The sequence below is a fragment of the Zingiber officinale genome, chromosome 2B (genome assembly GCF_018446385.1).
Source record: "Zingiber officinale cultivar Zhangliang chromosome 2B, Zo_v1.1, whole genome shotgun sequence".
Taxonomy (NCBI): domain Eukaryota; kingdom Viridiplantae; phylum Streptophyta; class Magnoliopsida; order Zingiberales; family Zingiberaceae; genus Zingiber; species Zingiber officinale.
Genome location: NC_055989.1, coordinates 89,760,071 through 89,774,352, shown reverse-complemented (window position 1 = coordinate 89,774,352; position 14,282 = coordinate 89,760,071).

Below are 14,282 nucleotides of genomic sequence, written 5' to 3'. Positions count from 1 at the left end.
TCATGTCCTAATAATGAAAATAAGCAAAAAGTAGATCTCCTAATAAAAGGAGTGGAAATATGATATTATAATGAAATAGGGTGCAATAAACATATATTATGCTCATCAAATACAAGTAGATGTGCGTCAAAATATGCATAAAAGTGTATATAATCTATACATATCATAAACCAAGACCTTCTTCTGATCCCCTAATAGTGCTCGATGATTTAAATTCTGACACTTCTATGGGGTCTTGGGAAGACTCTTCCCCCTCCATGTCTCTGAACATCTTAGTAAGTCCTTCTACACCAGCGGTTCCTCAACGGGATCAAACATTGAGGGAGTTGAAGGCAGGCCTTCATACACTAGAAAAGACCCATACCACACTTGTCAAGCTGAATGAGTAAGTGACAGAGGTTAATACAGCTTTAAAAGAGGTTATTGATCTGCTAGAAAGACCTTAGATCATTTTATTATCTTCCTTTTGGTCTATGTTATAACGACTATTTTGAGTAATCTTTTGTATGTCTTATAACTTTTACTTTTACTTTTACTGTTGAATGGTGTGTATTAAGTTATATCTTAGCCTTGTATAAAGAGGTTGTAGCAGCTATTGATAAGTAGCTGCTACATCACAAGTTTGAGGTTGTAGCAATTACAATTTTGTAGCTACTACAACGTATTTGTACAATGTAGTTATAGCAGCTAAAAACTATGTTGTAGTAGCTATAGATCCATACTGCTACAACATAAGTTTTAAATTATAGTAGCTATAAAATTGTAGTTGCTACAACGTGGTTGTTATCCTTGTACAAACACGTTGCAACAGCTACGAGTCTATAACTACTATAACATAAATTTGAGGTTGTAGCAACTAAGAAACGACAGCTGCTACAATGTGATTCACAATATTTTGTATTTTTCTAGGGGTTGTACATAGATGATCTAATGTTCTGTATTTTTACCGACATTATTTTACAAATAAAATAATTTATAAGTATTAAAACCTAAATTTTGCTAAAATTAATTTGAAAAATATTCTAAATTTTTAAAAAATCTTGAAAAAAGTTTCAAAGTCAAACAAAATCATCGGATCAAGAATAAAATTTTTTATGAAAAAAATATTTTTCTTATAATCAAAAATAAATATTTTATACAGAAATAGTTCTTTTGGAAGTTAAATGCTTAAAAATAGATTTTGACTTTTAAAAATCTTGTTATTTTTTTAACATGGATAATATAATAATTATCTATTCAAAAATTAAAATTTTCAAAATTAAATCTCCAAAACATTCTTAATTTTAAGAATTTAATTTTTGTTAAATAATTTATAAAAAATTAAATAATAGTAAAAAAATTTTGAAATTTTTTGTTAATAGATACCATCTTTATTATCACAGAAAAAAAAAATTTGAACTCAAGGAAAATTGAACAGAAGTGTATAAATAATTAATTTAGTCAATGCTTTTAAAAATTTAACTAAAATAATTTCAAGTATGCACATAAAATTAATTTAATAAGCAAAGCATGATTTTAGAACCCAAAATAAATTATTACTACTGGATTAATTAAATAATTTCATGAATATCATTTTTTATAACTTTTATAATTTGACCCCATGATTTCTCAAATACTAATTTAGTTCTCCATAATTTTTAAAATTTAAAATTTGAAAAATATTGTAATTTGAGCTTGCATAATTTTTTTAATTTCAATGTTTCTATTTCTTCATTTAATTTAGCATTTCATCTTTAAGTTTATCAAAATATTCTAGTAAGCATGCATAATTCTTTTTTAATTTCAATGTTTTATTTCTTCATTTAATTTTACATTTTCAACTTTAAGTTTATCAAAATATTCTAGTAAGCATGCATAGTTTTTCTTTGCATCTATATATTTTGTCTTAGTTTTGCATAAAGTTCTAGATAATTTCATAAAGTTAATATGTGGGAAGGTTAAACATATCTCACTTACCATATCGGACTCGTAAGTAAATGCTCCCTCCTTCATTGATGCTCTCTTCCGATGTGACTTCTGTTGGGACCGATTATGTAGCTAGAGGTGGGTGGGTGGGGGGGGGGGGGGGGGGAATAGCTCGGTGTGCTCGTCATGCTCTTCGTTGCTTGTTTCTTCAAAAATATGCAGCGGAAAATACAAAGAAGACAAATACAACGCTAACACTAAGGATTTACTTGGTATCCACCTCAAGAAGAGGTGACTAATCCAAGGATCCACACACTCACGCACCCTCTACTATGAAAAATACTCCTTTATGGTAACTACCAAAGGCGGAGAAGCACTACAAGTTCACACTACAAGAAGAAAGGGAAAGGGAACAAAATACAAGCAAGAGCTTACAAGTTTGCACAAGAAAACCCTAACCCTAGATTTCTTCTTCTGCTGTAGATCCGCCTCTTGACTTGGACAAACCTCCAGGAACCCTCAAGATCTGGCGGTGAGAACTTTGTGGAGAAGCTTTGGAAGCCCTGTGAAGATATGAGATGAAACAGTGTGAGTTCTTGCGAAGGAATCGCACGCCAACGGCTTTATCCAGCGCCAACGGTTGGATCTCGATCGTCGGGGAGGCTTTGGATCGATCGACTGATCGATCCAGAGTGCCTCTGTGCTCTCGGGAATTGCCTGGATCAATCGACCGATCGATCCAGGGGTTATCGCGCGAAGTCGCAGCTCCCAATCGATCTACTGATCGATTGGGGGCTCTGGATCGATCGACCGATCGATCCAGCGCTGTTCTGTGCGATCGTGCACTTGTCCCAATCGATCCACTGATCGATTGGGAGGAGGCTTGTTGCGAAGACTCGCCCGATCGATCGGTCGATCGATTGGGCATGAGCCAATCGATCGGCTGATCGATCCAGCTCATTATTTTCTCCCAAAATCAAGTCTAAAGCCTCCTAAAGCAACATCTGGTCAACCATGACTTGTTGGTTCATCGTGCCTAGCATCCGGTCACCCTTGACCTGCTAGGACACCCTCACCAAGTGTCCGGTCAATCCCTTTGACCCACTTGGACTTTTCTCCTCGTGCCAAGTATCCGGTCAATCCCTTTGACCTGCTTGGACTTTCCTCCTCGTGCCAAGTATCCGGTCAATCCCTTTGACTTACTTGGACTTTCCAACACCAGATGTCCGATCAGCCTTGATCCATTTGGATTTCCTCGTGCCTGGCTTCACTCACCAGGACTTCCTTGTGCCTAGCTTCACTCACTAGGTCTTTCACCTGGCTTCACTCATCAGGATTTCCTTCTGCCTAGCTTCACTCAGTAGGTCTTTCACCTGGCTTCACTCACCAGGATTTCCTTTTGCCTAGCTTCACTCACTAGGTCTTTCCATCTGCATGGCTTCACTCACCAGGACTTTCACCTAGCTTCACTCACTAGGATTTCTCATTGCCTAACTTCCCAGTTAGGACTTTCACCTCGCTTCACTCACCAGGATTTTCCCGTCCAGTATCCAGTCAACCTTGACCTACTTGACTCTCCTTCACACATGAACAATTGCACCTGCAATCTTCATGTATTGACTACATGTATTGTCAAACATCGAAACCACAACATCAAGACTCGAGCTTGACTAAATTCAAGCTCAGTCAACACGGTCAACCTTGACCTGGGGAATATTGCACCAACAACTTCATCATCTTCTTTTTGGTGGCTATCCATTAGTGTTAGTCCAGTTCTTTTTCGGATTTAGATGATGATGATTCGCTCTATGTTGCTTTGAGATTTTTGTGCTTTGACTTTCTAGACCATTTTTCCTTTTATTTTCCTTTGCTTCTTAATTTTGGACAGTTATCCTTGATATGTCTTTCTTCTTGGTAGTTATAACACCTTACTTTTCTTTTACTCCGAAGTAAGTTTGTTGTCTGTTTCTTATCAAAGTTATTAAATATAAAGAACTTTTTAAATTTCCTTACCATATAAGCTTTTCATCTTCGTCAGGTGTTGAATCTGAATCTAGTTCATCCTTCTTGGCATTGAGTGCTAAATTCTGGGTTGACTCCTCCTCTTTACTCAAGCTTGCATATCTTGATTTATGTAAGTCAAATGTAGAAAATAAACTTTCTAAATTACTTACCTTGAGGTCCTTGGAGATGTAGTAGGAATTTACTATAAACGTCCATTCCGGTGTACTCAGAAATACATTTAAAGCATACCTTAGTGAATCCTGATTCGTTACCATTTCTTTGAGGTTCTTGAGTTTAGTTATTAGTTCTTTGAGCTTTATGTGCAGTTGAGCCAGCTTCTCTTCCTTTTCCATTTGGAGGTTAGTTAGTTGATTTCGAAGGATATCCCATCTTGCTAGCTTGGCCTTCGATGTTCCTTCATGAAACTCTAGGAGCTTCTCCTAGAGTTCTTTGATGAAGTTGTAGGCACCAATCTGATTGGCTTCTTGAAGAGGTAGTACACTTAGCAAATGGAATTCCGCTTTATTGTTGGCCACAAAGTCTATCTGTTGCTTTTTGTTCCATTGGTGCTCTTCTTTTTTTCTCCATTCTCATCCTTGTGTGCTTCAAAACTATATTTGATTATTAAAAGAATATCAAAGTCAGTTTTACATAAATACCTCCATACGACGCTTTTATAGCATGAAGTCCCCTTCAAACTTCGGTGGATGAATGCTTGGTTCGACCATCTGCTTGTTTCTTTAGTGGACGGTCAGTCCTTTTAAAATGGTTGAGATCTGATACCAATTGTTGGATTGGGTAAATCAGTTAGAGGGGGTGAATAACATACAAAATAAGTTAGAACCTTCTCTTACTTCTAGCTTAGCAAGGGTACACAATTAATTAATAATAAACAATAACATAAAAAAAGTAAAGTAAGGAGGTAGGATTTACTTGGTTACAACTTAGGTAATTGTTAATCCAAAGCAGTTGAAAGTACTAAAAAAAAGCTCCTTCTTTGACAATAGTCAAAGGAGGAGAAGCCCCATATAGCAGTTAGAAGTTCAAAAATGAGGTACAGAAAATGAATACTAAGTGTGTTCTTGAGCTCCTAGCTCTAGGATGCTATTTATAGCGTTCTGGTTACAAGTGACCAATACTGACGTGGCAGTGGGGGCACCTCTAATGTCATCCAAGGTGCCTCCAATGACATAAAATCTCATTCTTAACGCAACAGCAACCAAACAATTCTGTAGGATTGGATGCACCTCCGATCAACTGGAGGTGCCTCAGTTTTATTCATCTAAGGTGCCTCTAGTCCATTGGAGGCACCTCAAGTCCCTTTTTTGGCAGAAACTTTTCTAGGCATCCGAGGTGTCTCCAGACAACTAATGTGCCTCAGATCTTTAAGTCTTGAAAGTTAACTTTAGAGTTGACCAATTTTGGACTCTACTCGCTTGGGTGATGCTTTGGTTGTTCGGAGTTAAGCTCACCCAAACTCAACTCTAACCTTCTCCTTAAGCAAGTTTCCTCCCGGCTTCTCGTCCTTCAGATGTACCATGTACACCCATCTCACTTCACCGGTGTACTCTTCCACAACTCCTTATCCCCTGGATGCACCAGGCCCATTAACTCCCTTTCCCGTGTCATCCTTCTCATTCGCTGCATCTTCTGCTCAACTTCTTGTGTTCCTATTGTTAGGACCGAAGGAATTTAAGTATCTCTATAATGGTATGATATTGTCCATTTTGGGCCTAAGCTCTTATGGTTTTGTTTTTGAACTTTACCCAAAAGACTTCATACCAATAAAGATATATTTCCCTTATAAGCTCATGATCTTTCCCATATGTTTTTATTGTGGGACTTTGCTTGTAACTTTGCAACTCCAATAATCCTCCTCTCAAATGAAGGACCATAGGGCCCCTCCTCAAGTGGAAAGCCTATCCATTTGACATTTGATCCTTGACTCGCTAAGTCTTCCCACCCCTCGATCAAACTGACTTACTAGGTCTTCCTACCCCTCAGTCCACCCGATTTACTAGGACTTTCTTACCTAGCCATAACTAAGGATTCTTTATCTAGATGTCCACAAGGACTTCATGTATGGTGTTTGATCCTCTTGATCTAGATATGAGAGCCCCTATTTCCTTTATTTGAGGTTAATATTCCACTCACATGACTTAATTGGACCATAGCTCTTATGTACAATTAGCGGTTAAGCCTTCTGACAGTCTGGACTTTGATACTAATTGTTAGGATCGAAGGAATTAGATATCTCCATAATGATATGATATTGTCCACTTTGGGCATAAGCCCTCATGGTTTTATTTTTGGACTTTACCCAAGAGGCCTCATACTAATGAAGATATCTTTCCCTTATAAGCCAATGATCATTCTCATATGTTAATGGGGGCTTTGTTTGCAACCTTATAACCCTAACACCTAAATCCTTGCACACTCAGACACAAGACATCAAATCCATAGAGTCTAACTTAACTCGGTTGATCAACATCAAAATAAACCTAGGGTATTTATAGTACCAACTATAGATGCTAAATCTTCTTCATATTTGTCATCATCCCAGTCATGATGATTATCTATAGTTGATCCGCAATCGGCACATCATTATATTTATAAAATTTAATAAAAATGATTGGTTTTCAAATAAAAATATAATACAAATATAAAATTAATCAACATATATCCTTGTTGTAAAATTGGACAGTTGTACTTGTCATGTGACACATCTCGATGCTCGCATCCACGACATAGCAGGGACTTTGAGGTTTAATTCTCCTTTGGTGATTTCAATTTCGTCCCACACCCCTTTGTTCTTACTAAAATAAATCAAGAATAATAAGGGTTTCATCTATGGATTTCTTCTTTTGACTTTCATTATCATATTTTTTATTAATGTTCATCTCTTGAATTTTGCCGTAGATACAATTGAATTATTCATCCAAGAAGTTTATCCTCTCATCAGTCAAAGATGTGCACTATCAATTAATATTGAAACTTTATAGGATAACCTTAAGCGTCTTGACATCAAAAATATTTGTGGATCATTGATGAAATTTTGCTCCCAAATCATATATTGCTCCAACGTTTGCATCTCGTGTATATCATTTGAGTATATACTGTTAAGATCAAAAGAATTCAAATATCTCCATAATAGTATGATATTATCTATTTTAAGCCTAAGCCCTCATAATTTTATTTTTGAGTTCTACCTAAAAGACCTCATACTAATGGAGATATCTTTCTCTTATAAGTCCATGATCCTTTCTATGTGTTTTCAATGTGGGACTTTGTTTGCAACCAACAATCCCTCCTTTAAACGAAGGACCACCCCCTCAAGCCTACCCACTTGATGTCATCTGATCCTTGACTCACCAGGAATCTCCTGCCCCTAAGTCCAACTGACCTACTAGGACTTCCTTGCCCTCGGTTCACCCGATGTACTAGGACTTCCTTGTCTAGCTGCAACTAGAGCTTCTATACCTGGTGTTTGGTCGTCATGATCCAGACATGGGAGCCCCCACTTCCTTTGTTAGAGGTCAATATTCCATTCACATGGCTCGATTGGATCATGACTCTTATGCACAGTCAACGGTTAGTCCTTCTGGCAGTCCGGGTTCTAATACTAATTGTTAGGATTAAAAGAATTTAGATATCTTCACAATAATATGATATTATCCACTTTAAGCCTAAATCCTTTTGGTTTTATTTTTGGGCTCTACCCAAAAGGCCTCATACAAATGGAGATATCTTTCTCTTATAAGTCCATGGTCATGTCCAAGTGTTTTTAATATGGGACTTTGTTTGCAACTATTGCAACCTAACATATACTTATCAGGCAAATAAAATACTTGGTTGATAAAAAAGCTAACATATACCTGTATGGAATATCATCGAACTAAAATTTATAACAGTTACAGGATATGCAGTCTCTTTGTTTTTTTGTTTGAAGGAAGAACAACTTTGAAAATTAAACACATGGTAAACCATTAACTCAACTCCTATAGATCTTTGTTGCATATAATAATCATAACTCTCACTTATTTCACTTTGAAACTCCACTAATTTCTTTTTATGTATAACTTAACCATTTGAGTTTCCATTGACCAATTTATCTTAATCATGGGATGCTTATTCATATAAATATGATCAACAATTAACTCATTGTGTCTTTATTATTTCGGTGTCCTATTAAAAAATGGGTAATAAAATCCATCAATGAGTTTTTATTTGAGACACAACTCTTGAAAAATGAATGTAAGCCTTGAGATCTCAGCACAAAATACAAAGCTAAAATATATTGGCACTCACTTATGTTGCAATTTTTACATCAATGACAACTATTCATTTGTTTTCCAAGTTAACATACTTGATAACTTCTTCCTATGATTTCTCAAATTCGTCAAGTGTTGTAGACTTTCTAATGACATTCTTTATGTTGTGATACTAGTTGGCGGGGGTACTGGGGGCGAGCGTATTCGCCTTTTGCCACCATAGTAGTCACAAAAAATGTTTAATTTATCTAGGAATTTGTTAAGTATGTGCCATAAACAATATCGATATATTATTTAAGGGAAAACTTGGGCAATGACTTTCATCATAATAGGATCCTGATAAGTAATGATTGTTGGTGCAATAGACCTAGGATTGATCGGTACGATCATGGTTTGATGTGTGTGTCAAAGAGTTTAAGTTAGACTTTCATATGTATTTGATATGTATTTGAGTCATGCAGGACTTAGTGAAACACATGAGGAACTTAGTGCGGCCAAGTTTGGGAAGCACATCATAGGGCTCGGATCCTTGAGTCGATGAAGGATGGTGTGGAAGACATCTGAGGGACCGCTAGATAAGGAACGGAGTGAGGCCGAGGGAAGCAGAGTTCAAGGCAACGTGAAGGGTGTATGGAGAGGAGTCGCGGGCTTGGATGCATCTGAGAGACGAAGGCCGAGGAAGAGGGCTTCAAGGGTGACTCCGGAAAGGATGAGTGTGAGTGAATGTAAGGTACCAGTTGACTGGTACTAGGACGGTTCTGTGCTTGAAAGCACAGTATGGTTCTGTGCTTGACGGTTGCAAAGACCAATCGACTGATGATGACACAGTCGACTGGTAGATAGTCGTTAGCAGGATTGCGGATTCTGTGGAGTGCCATTGGTTGTTTCGAACGGCTACACCAGTCGACTGGTGCATGGACCAATCGACTGGTGCATGGACCAATCGACTGGTGCCTAGATGAGTTGATGTTGTGATCAACTCTCTCCTCTTATCTAAGGGGAGCTTTGGGGTATGAAGGAGGTTACTCATGCTTGTTGAATAACTTCTAAATCTTTACCTAAAGCTTCCAAGTCTTTCTCTTCCTCCTAAACCTAAGTTCCATCTTGTAAGAGGATGAGAGCATTGTGATAGGTTATACTCTACCGATAAGGAGTAAGCTCTAGCCAGAGATTGCTGGGGACTAATTCACCGATGGATTAAGGGTTCATCCACCTCAAGGACAAGCCGTGGAATAGGAGTAAGCAATCTCCGAACCATGTTATATCAAACTTGTTAGCATTTGTATTCTTGTTTTCTTTTATTGCTTTAGTTTTAGTATATTCTACTACGCACTAACCTTCTTATAGAGAAGTAATCAAATTAGGATGATCTAGCCTATTCAACCCCCCTTCTAGCCGGCCACAAGATCCCCAACAAGTGGTATCAGAGCAAAGACGCCCTTCAATAGACTAACGCCAAGAAAAGCACTTCATCAAAATTGCTGGTTTAAGTATCAATCCACCCAAATTCGAAGGAGATTTTTCTTGGTGAAAGAAGAGAATGGAGGTATTTTTCAAAACTGGTTTAGATATTATGCTAATCATGGAAAATAGTTTCGAAATGCCTAGGGATCAAAACAATGAGGTACTAGAGAAAATAAGATGGAGCAAGAAACAAAGGAAGGAGCATTTAGCAAATTCAAAAGCAATACATCATCTACTAAATGTCCTTTCCCAACAAGAAGTAACAAGGGTTAAAAACTACTCAAGAGCCAAGGAATTATAGGAAAGCTAGTGGAGCTTCATGAAAGAACATCGGAAGTAAAATTAGCAAAAAGGGACCTTCTCCGAACTCAACTCAACAATATCAAGCTTGAGAAAGGAGAAAAGGTATCTATTCTATATTCTAGAATTAAAGATATTTTAAATGGACTAACAAGTGTAGGCGAGACACTTACAAACCAAGACATCATAATTGTTGGAGTGTATACTAAAAGTCTAGCTTTTGTAAACATTTAATTTTGAAATAAAAGAATCACATTGGTCAATATCTACATTTATTTGTTAAATGTAATTTTTCAATTAATTTATATAAGTAGATAACATGGTGTGTGGTGTCACACTCAGAAGATCATATTGTTGGTTCTTTATAAATTATAAACAGTTGCTCATGACTAAGATGGAAAGGAACAAACCATCGGAATAGTCATAGTGTAATTAAGTATTAGTCTATCTTGATTAATAAATTACACTGGTACACTCTAAGTGTATTGAGTAGGACCATTTAGGTAAATTCTTTTTGTACTGACTTAATAAAAGAACTAGACCTTAGTTATTATGGAAGTATGTGCTCTTAATCCTAATATAATAACAAGTACATATATTTAATATTTGTTTCTTTGACTTATCAAAGGGTGAGGTTTAGCTCAATAAATCAATATGCCCGATAAATTGAGAAATGATATTACTTATAGTGTGTGTTGTTGATTATAGAAGGAATCTGTGTCCTAGTTATCTAGGTTGAGAATGTCCGCAAGAGGAGCTCATAAGGATTGTCATGTTAAACTCTGCAGGTGGATTTAGTCCGACATGATAATAAAGTTGAGTGGTACTACTCTTGGAGCTAGATATTAATTAAGTGAGTTGTCAGTAACTTACTTAATTAGTGGACATTCGTAATCTTAAACACAGGGAGACTAACATACTCATGATAAGAAGGAGTCCATAATGTAATTTGGGATTGGTGCGGTAGTGCGATAATAACTCTCTAGTGGAATGAGTTATTATCGATGAACTTAAGTTGTGTGTTCGGGGCGAGCACGGGATACTCAAGTTCATCAGAAGGCCAAAATCAATTTCTCCTCTAGGTCCCTGTCGTAGCCTCATTATAGCCTCAAGTCCATCCAAATGTAAGGCTCTTCTTGGTGTCCAAGAAGTGGGCCGGTCCAATGCTTGGTGACCAAGCAAGGGCCAGCCACATCCTCTTTATAGGGGCCGACCCTATTGCTTGGTGACCAAGCTTGTAGGGGCCGGCCAAGATTAATTCAAATAGGAGGGTTGTTTTGAATTTTTAAAATCTTCTCTTTGTAGAAAACTATAAGTTTTAAAAGAGAGATTTTAATTTGGCCACATACTTTAATAGAGAGTTTTAAAAGTTTTAAAACCTTCCTTTTTTAACCATCCTCATGGTTTAGAAAAAAAGGGAGATAAGTTTTAAAATTAAAATTTTCTATCATCATGTTAAAAAATAAAATTTTATAAGAGAATGTTTAAATTTTAAAACATGGTTTTAATTTTTAGAACTTTCCTTTTTTAACTCCTACTTTAGGAAAGAGAGCTTGTAAAATTTTATAAGAGTTTTTCTTATAAAATTTTATAAAAAAAATATATTTCCTTATTCCTCTTGATGAGGTGGCCGGCCACGTTGCTTGGTGCCCAAGCAAGTGGCCGGCCATAATAAAATTAATAAAATCATCACAAAATCAAAATTGGTGATTGATTCAATCAAGAGGAAAGAAAAGGAAAAATAAAAAGGGAAGAGGAAAAACTAGAGATTGATTTTATTTTTTTATAAAAAGTTTTTCCTTATTTGCCTTGGGCAAGTAATATAAAAGAAAGGGTGAGGGGGGCTTCATGAGACACAACTCTTATTCTCTTGCTTGGAGATCTTGGTGTGGCCGGCCCCTTCTCCTTCTCCTTTCCCTTTGCTCTCTTCTCCTTGGTGGTGGTGGTGGCCGGATTTTAGAAGAAGAGGAAGAAGCTTTTGGGTGGTGTTCATCTTGGAGGATCATCGCTCACACGACGTCCAAGGCGAGACGAGGAATACGGTAGAAGATCTCGAGGTTATTAGCTTACAAAGAGAAGGTATAACTAGTAGTTTTCTTCCGCATCATACTAGTTATTTTCTTTGTAAGAATTCTAAATACAAGAGGCAATTAGATCTAGTTTATCGAATTTATTTTTCGATTTTGTGTTTTCTTCTTTTTCGAATTTGTGATTCGATTGTTCTTTTTGGTTAACCTAGAGTTATTTAAGGAAATTAAATATTAAATTTCCTTAAAAGGCTTTGACTAGGCGGTGGTGGTTGCTCCCATATCCAAGAAGACCATGTGCCTCGCCATGCAGTCCTGGAAGTCAATTTTGGAAATTAATATTTAATGGAATTAATAACATAGGTGGATTTGAATCAATAGTGTTAAGTTCCGCTTGCGATTCAAATCTAAACCATTAAGAATAGATAAGTTAAATTTGGATTCAATGATGTTAAGTTCTGTCTGTGATTCCTAATTTAACTTCTAAAGAACACAATAGATTATTTAAGGAAAAGTTCGACACTTGTACAAAAAATTTTTGTACAGTGGAACCGGTACGTTTTCCTAGGACTAACCAACAATAATGAAAGCCATCAATGCTTTCCCAAGAACCACTACATGGCATTCTACATCTCAAGGATCTAGAGAAATCTTCTCTAGATGAAATCTTCTCAACAATGGAGCTCCACGAAATTAGAGTTGAAGGGCTAGATGGAGAAGCCCATCGATCAAGAGGAGTATCACTTGTGGCAAATAAGGAAAAAGGAAAGAAGAAGAAATCTCCATCTCCACCATCCTCCGATTCCGAGGAGTCAAGTCCTTCAATGGATAACGATTAAGAGGCATATATGGTAAGGAAGATGAGAAAAGCGTTTATGAATTTTAATTCTAACAAATCACATGCTAGGAGAAGTTCAAGGATAAAGAGTAGAAGAAGGAAGATCAAATGTTACAATTTCCAAGGAGAAGGACACATGAGGGATGATTGCCCTCTCTTGAAGAAGAAGGAAGGAAAGAAGAAGGAAGAGGAGAAGAAGACAAAAAGAAAAAGGGAAGAAGGTCAAAAGTTTATTCGCAACATGGGATGATCCATCATCATCGGAGGAAGAAGAACACCATGTCTCCCATTTTGCATTAATGGGAGTTGATGACATAGCCTCCACCTCATCTGAAAAAGAAGAAGGAAAGAGCTCAAGTGAAGATGAAGAAGGGAGCTCAAGTGAAGGGGGAGGACAATCATCTGATTCGGAAGTCTCGGTAAGTGAGGTATACAATCATCCTTCTCATGTTTTAATTAAAAATTATTAAAAGTACAAATTAAGATTTGTTTAAGGCTAAAAGGAAAAATAAGTCTTTGAAAAATGATATTATTTGCCTTGAAGAAAAATTAGAATCCATGTGTTCTAAGGATAATGATATGCATGGTTCTTCTACTATTTCAAATACATCATGTTTAAAAGAAGAAGATAAGGCTTTAAGGGAAAAGGTAGAATACCTTAGTAAAGCCCTTGAAAATTTTGAAATTGGCTCTAAAACTCTAAACATGATTATTGGGAGCCAAATGACAAACTTTAACAAAAAGGGTTTAGGGTTTAAGGAATCCAATAATGAAAAGTCCTATCATTGGTTAATTGCTAAGGGAAATCCAAGACAAAGACCATAGATAGGAAATAGATTCTCAAGGAGTATTTGGTTAATCAAATTAGTAAGAACTTATATTGGGTACCAAAATCAATCCTCAAAAGTTAGAGGATTTTGAGTTAGTCAACCATGAAAGTCATAATTCAAATTTTTCTATATGGTTGACTTTAGACTTAAAGGGGAAACACTTAGCCTTGATAGAAATTCATGATAAAGAGGGCTAAGTAAAGGTTACCTTTATTTCATCTCACAAGGACTTACATCATATTTCTAAACATAGATGTGAGATGATAGGATGATACTCACAATTCACTTGTACTTATGACATTTTGATGAATTATGAAATGTGTCAAAATAATGATCATAGGGCAACTATAGAGAAAACAAATGTTTAATTAATGAACATCTTGCCCATAGATCATATGAACATTTCAAATATTTTGAAAATAATTCTATGTCTTATTTACTATGGTATAGTTATTTTGAAATATATGAATTCAAAACAATGTTTCAAATTGATACATAATTGTATGTTTTCAAGGTTTTTGAGATTTGATCAAAATTTCAAAAATACTTTGATTTTCTATGAAAAAATATTTTTCCTTGATAAATGACCTTAAAAGAAATATATTTTCAAATTTCATGATTTTTTGAATTTTTTGGAATTTTT